This window comes from Jaculus jaculus, chromosome 5, assembly GCF_020740685.1.
Source record: "Jaculus jaculus isolate mJacJac1 chromosome 5, mJacJac1.mat.Y.cur, whole genome shotgun sequence".
NCBI lineage: Eukaryota > Metazoa > Chordata > Mammalia > Rodentia > Dipodidae > Jaculus > Jaculus jaculus.
In genome coordinates this window covers 31,466,047-31,471,766 of record NC_059106.1, presented here as the reverse complement: position 1 = coordinate 31,471,766, position 5,720 = coordinate 31,466,047, and positions in this window count along the sequence as shown.

Here is a 5,720-nt window from a genome sequence, read left to right as displayed (position 1 = left end):
AAGGTCTGTTTACTTAAGAGTGTTTATCTGGAGCCGGGTGTGGTGGCGCACGCCTTTAATCCCAGCACTCTGGAGGCAGAGGTAGGAGGATTGCCGTGAGTTCGAGGCCACCCTGAGACTCCATAGTGAATTCCACGTCAGCCTGGGCTGGAGTAAGACCCTACCTCCAAAAACAAAAAGAAAAGAAAAAAAGTTAATCTGGGCTGGAGAGATGGTTTTGTGCTTAAGGACCCAGGTTTGATTCCCAGGACCCATGTAAAGCCAGATGCACAAGGGGGCACATACGTCTGGAGTTCATTTGCAGTGGCTGGAGGCCCTGGCGTGCCCAATGTCATTCTCTCTCTTCCTTTCTCTCTCTCTCTCTCTCTCTCTCTCTCTCTCTCTCTCCTGCCCCTCTCTCAAATAAATAAATGATTTTTAAAAGAATAGTGCTTGGATAGCCGGGCGTGGTGGTGCACACCTTTAATCCCAGCACTCGGGTGGCAGAGGTAGGAGGATCACTGTGAGTTTGAGGCCAGCCTGGGAGTACAGAGTGAGTCTCAGGTCAGCCTGGGCTAGAGTGAGACAGTACCTCAGAAAACCAAAAAAAAAAAAAAAAAAAAAAAACAAGTGCTTGGGCTGGAGAAATGGCTTAGTGGTTAAGGTGCTTGCTTGCAAAGCCAAAGGACCCAGGTTCAATTTCCCAGGACCCATGCAAGCCAGATGGGGGCACATGCATCTGGAGTTGTTTGCAGCACAGGTAGAGGCCCTGGTGCACCCATTCTTTCCCTGTCTCTCTCTCTCTCTCTCTCTTTCTCTCTCTCCCTGCCTAAAAATAAATAACTAAATAAAATAAAAATTTAAATAGTGCTTATCTATTCAGAATTGTTTTATTTGTAAGCAAGGAAGGAGGTTTTCAAAATGGTATCATTTGTGGGGTTTTCAGGGAGATTGCTACATAAAACCACATCAAAGGCTAGAGAGATGGCTTGGCAGTTAAGTGCTTGCCTGTGAAGCCTAAGGACCCTGGTTTGATCACCCAGGACCCTGGTAAGCCAGATGCACAAGGTGGCACATGCATCTGGAGTTCATTTGCAGTGGCTAGAGGCCCTGGTGTGCCCATTCTCTCTCCCTCTTTCTTTGTTTCTCTTTCTCTCTCTTTCTCGCTCTGTCATTCTCAAATAATAATTTACAAAAAGCATCAAACATAAGGACACCATGCTGTTAGAAATTCAGGCACTGTTCTTGGGCTGTGGGAAATGAGTTGTAAGCTACAGTTAAGTACTAGTAATGTAGCAGTCATGTTATTGTTGTTATCATTACTATTACCATTATTATTTTGAGGCAGGGTCTCACAAGCTGGCCTCAAATTTGAGATCCTCTTGTCTCAGCCTCCACAGGTTGAGGTTCCAGGCATGGCAGCACAACTTGTGATGGTCCTCTGATTACTCTGCACCAGTTACTCTGAACAGTTGCCTCTTTGGAGTAATTCTGTGTTTCTGGCCCAGTGAGTCTACATTGGTGGGGGTGTCTGTGAGGAGGTAGCTAAGGAACATTTTCAGCTCACTAGTAAGTCAGAAACTTCCATGGGTCACTTTGCTCTCCCAGGATTTTCCTTGGTGAGATGAGAAGTGTCTGCCCATGATCTACTTGAGAAATGTGAGCAGTTTGGACCCATTGCTGATTGAGGTATTTGGTTCCTTGTGGGAGCCCGTGTTACAAGCAGAGAGAGCAGCATTTCTCACCTGGAGCCCATTCCCACCCAGCCACGTAGTCAGGAGCTGGCACCTGGTCTGTTTGCACAACACATTGTTAGACTCTGAGTCACCCTTGGGTTTTCTTCTGGTATCACTTTGGATTAAACTCCACAGCATCCTGCTACCTCGACCTCCTTGCACAGACAGGTCTTGTGTTTCAGACTTCTCAGGTGTGGCACCCTCAGTAAGCAGAGAAGCCAGGGCAGATCAAAGCGTTGCCTGTGTTAGATACCCACTCACTTGGACAACCAGGTATTGGTAACAGGGTTTGATCACTTCCTGCTCTACAAAACTCATACAAGGTTGCCTTAGGCAAAGTATATTGACATGTGATGAGTCCAATTCATGCAGTATTGTGGTTTCAGTCTTTCCCTGTGTCAGCACTAGCTAGTACATCTTCCCATCCCCACTAAGGTGTAACACCATGCAACACAGGCTTCTTGGCAATTACTGTGCCAGCTGTGTCATCAATCACATCACTAACTTCAAATTGACCCTGGGCTTAAATCAGAAGTGCTGGTCCTACAACTTACAAAGAGATGAGGGGAGAAAGGCCATAACCAGAAGGCCTTCTCAAACCAGAAAGTTACCAGACAACCAGTTGGTTTAGGTGTGACTGGCTTCAACCTAGAGCAGCGTGCATGAGAAGCCTCCTTCCTTCCCAGCACTCTTGCCTCCAGTCTGTGTTTGGTAAGATAATGGGAAAAAGACTGATACTCTCAACACAGCAAAGGAGACAGACATTCTCTGATGGTGTGTGGGGTTTTTGTTTGTTTGTTTGTGTTGGTTTTTTGAGGTAGAGTTTCACTCTAACCCAAGCTGACCTGGAATTCACCATGTAGTCTCAGGGTGGCCTTGAACTCACAGTGATCCTCCTACCTCTGCCTCGAAATGCTGGGATTAAAGGCGTGCTCCACCATACCTGGAAACTATGTGTGTTTTTATTTTCTAGTGCTGCAAATAAAACCCAGGGTCTCCTGAAGACACCCTACCACTGAGCTACATCTCAAGCCCCATGTGTACATATAATATATGCATGCATATATACATGTACATATGAATGCCAGGAGGTAGAGTCTGAATTGTAAGATGTCCAGTGATCAGAAAGACGAGCTTGAGTGTACCTTTTCCAGGATTCTATGGGGACAGGGTAATTTAAAAAGGTGTGAAGACCCTGTCCTGTGTCAAAAGGGGAGGAGGAGGAGGAGCTTCCAACACTGGCTCCCAAAGCAGTGCCTTTTCTGTGTGTGTTTGATTGTTACGCATTCAAACCATTTGGTCAGCTCACATAGGAAATAATGAGCCATAACTTTGATAAGTAGAGCATATAATATTGCCCTGAATATACATTTACCTCCCTGTGACTTGTATGACCTCAGTGCTACACTAAGCTAATATTAGGGGCTTCCAATAGACACTAACTATGAAGGAGACTCAAAACTGGTCAGAGTTCTGAGAATAAATGACTACCACCACCAAGGCTCAGGGAACACTGCAGAAGAGGAAGTAGAATATAAGAGCCAGAGGATGGGGAGGAATGCTATGGAACACTGCCTTGCAGACATGACTTGGCCATTGCATTCATGGCTTCACAGCATCTGTCATTTGCCAGAGTTTGGCTCACTGTTTTGGAAGTTTCTACAGAAGAAGTAAGGCATATGATTAATGAACCCTACATTGAGGGTTCCAATTGTGTGTTTGGGGTACTGGGTCTCTGTGCTGAAGCTCTCTTGATTGGGACCCTGAACTTCACTCCATGAGTTTGTTCCCTTGATTTTTCTTTCCCTATTCTGTGAACCTAACAAAAGCTTTTCTCAGTCTCTCAGCTATGGCTTCCACAATCAGCCTTGATGGGCAAATATGACAACAATGACTTCTCTAGGGCTCCTTCTCTTGGATTTTGGCCCAGTAAATCCACACTATCATGGTAGCTATCCAATAAAACAGATTTTTAATACTTGATCCAGCTGTCAGAGAGAGTGTTGGTTTCATAGAAATCCCTGTGTTCTTTCTGACATCATTACATCACTGTAAGACATTCTTCATAAACCCAAGTATCTTGTCTGGGTCTCATTGTCTTCTTTGTACAATCCAATCAGTACTTTCCCCTTATCTTCTTGTAATGTGGTTCTCACAATGACATGTCTTCCCTTGCCTTTGAAGTGTGTTTGCAATAGCTAGAGGCCCTGGCATGCCCATTCTCTCTTTCTTTCTTTCTCTTCCTCTCTCTGTCTCTAATAAATAAAAGTAAAATCCTTAAAATAAATAAATAAAAACCCTTTTCTACATTCCCAAATTCTGTCCCATGGTATTATGTTACTTTGTTTACCATGATTTCCAGGTCACCTAACCAAGTGCCTAGTATGTAGTGGGTCAATGATAGCTACTACAAGAATACACCCCAGCACACCAACTAACAGCTCAGGTAGAACAGACACATTTCCTACTTTGTGTACTAAGTACTCTTCTAGCAACAATTGACTGTGAGCCCTCCAACAAATTTGGGGTGTTTTCTCTTCATTTTATAGACGAGATATAAAAGGATTTGATCACTTCCCCTGGATACTCAGTGTATTCTTTCACTTTTCTTACTGCTGTAAACAAATAGCTAAAGTGGTAGGGGGAGGGATAAAAACTAAAGGGACAGCTTATTGACTCACAGTTTCGGAGGGTTCAATCCATCATGGTGGAGAGAGTGTGGCAAAGCAGAGCAGTTCACACCATGGCAAGTCAGGAAAAAGAAGTCTCAGCTGGCTTTCTCCTTTATCCCTCTTTTTTCTATCCAGGTACATTGCCCATGGGATGGGGCCACACACATCCAGCATGAGCTTTCCACTCTAGTTAATCCTGCCTAGAAAGGCCTTTACAAATACAACCAGTAGTGTGCCTCACTAGTCTCCTAGAAGATTCTAAATTGTTTACCTGAAAACAAAAATTAAGCATTATACTCAGCTAGAAAATAGTAAAAATAGCATTTGAATAAAGGCACCTTGACTTCAAAGCCAGGATTCTTAACCTTGGTTGCATATTGACAACCTTGTAGATACATCAAATGCCTGCTCATTCTGCCTTCCTTCTCATTTCCAATTCTGTCTCCTCTTTTCCTACTAAACACTAGATATTTCAGAGTCAACCTGTTTCTATTGTATCTCAAATCACTGGGGCAAGGCCACACAAAAATATTTTCACCCAAGTGAATCTAACATCTAGGAAATGGTTAGAACTCCTGGCTTCTCCTTGATTCCCAGCATGCTGCAAAACCTTAGCCGATCACACCCCTGGAAGAGTCATGAAACAAGAGCTGAGAACAGCTCTCTGAGACCCTGGCTCATGAATTGAATCTAATTCATTTTGGCTGTTGGTTTGGGCCATTGCCTGTACAGGGCTCTGTTTCTTATTAGCATCTTTTGCTTGGTACAATTCTCCTGACTAGAGTTTGGACTTTGCTTTCTGCTTGATTCTTCTTCCTTGTGTGAACCTAGACCTGCTGACCCTCTGCTTGTCCCTTCTCCTCTTGAAGCTCACACTCAGAGCTCAACTCATGGCTGTTCTGCTCATGCTCATGAACATCCTGGCCTTGAACTCAGATACTGTCTAAGGCTATATGCAGATGGACCCCAGTTCTAGTCCTCTAGCATTCCTCTCTAAACTGAGTCTGACATTTTACCACAGTGTTCCTGTTTTACCACCTATTAATTCAAAGTTCTCAGCATGTCTCTCCATTCCTGCCTTTTCCTATTAATATTCCTGTGCTCACTTTTGCACCATGACATGTAGCCTTGAGTGAACCAGACACAACTGTGGGACTTTCTGAATTGTTCCACAGAAGTTCTTCAAGGGTGCTGTGGGGACACCACTGCTGTTACCAGTGGGGCATGATTTTCTCTGTGGTGTAGAGGTAGAGGTACAAGGTCTTGACCTTGATGAAGGTCTCAGGAACTGTAATATAAAGGACCACAGAGACAAAAGGCAGAAATGACAACA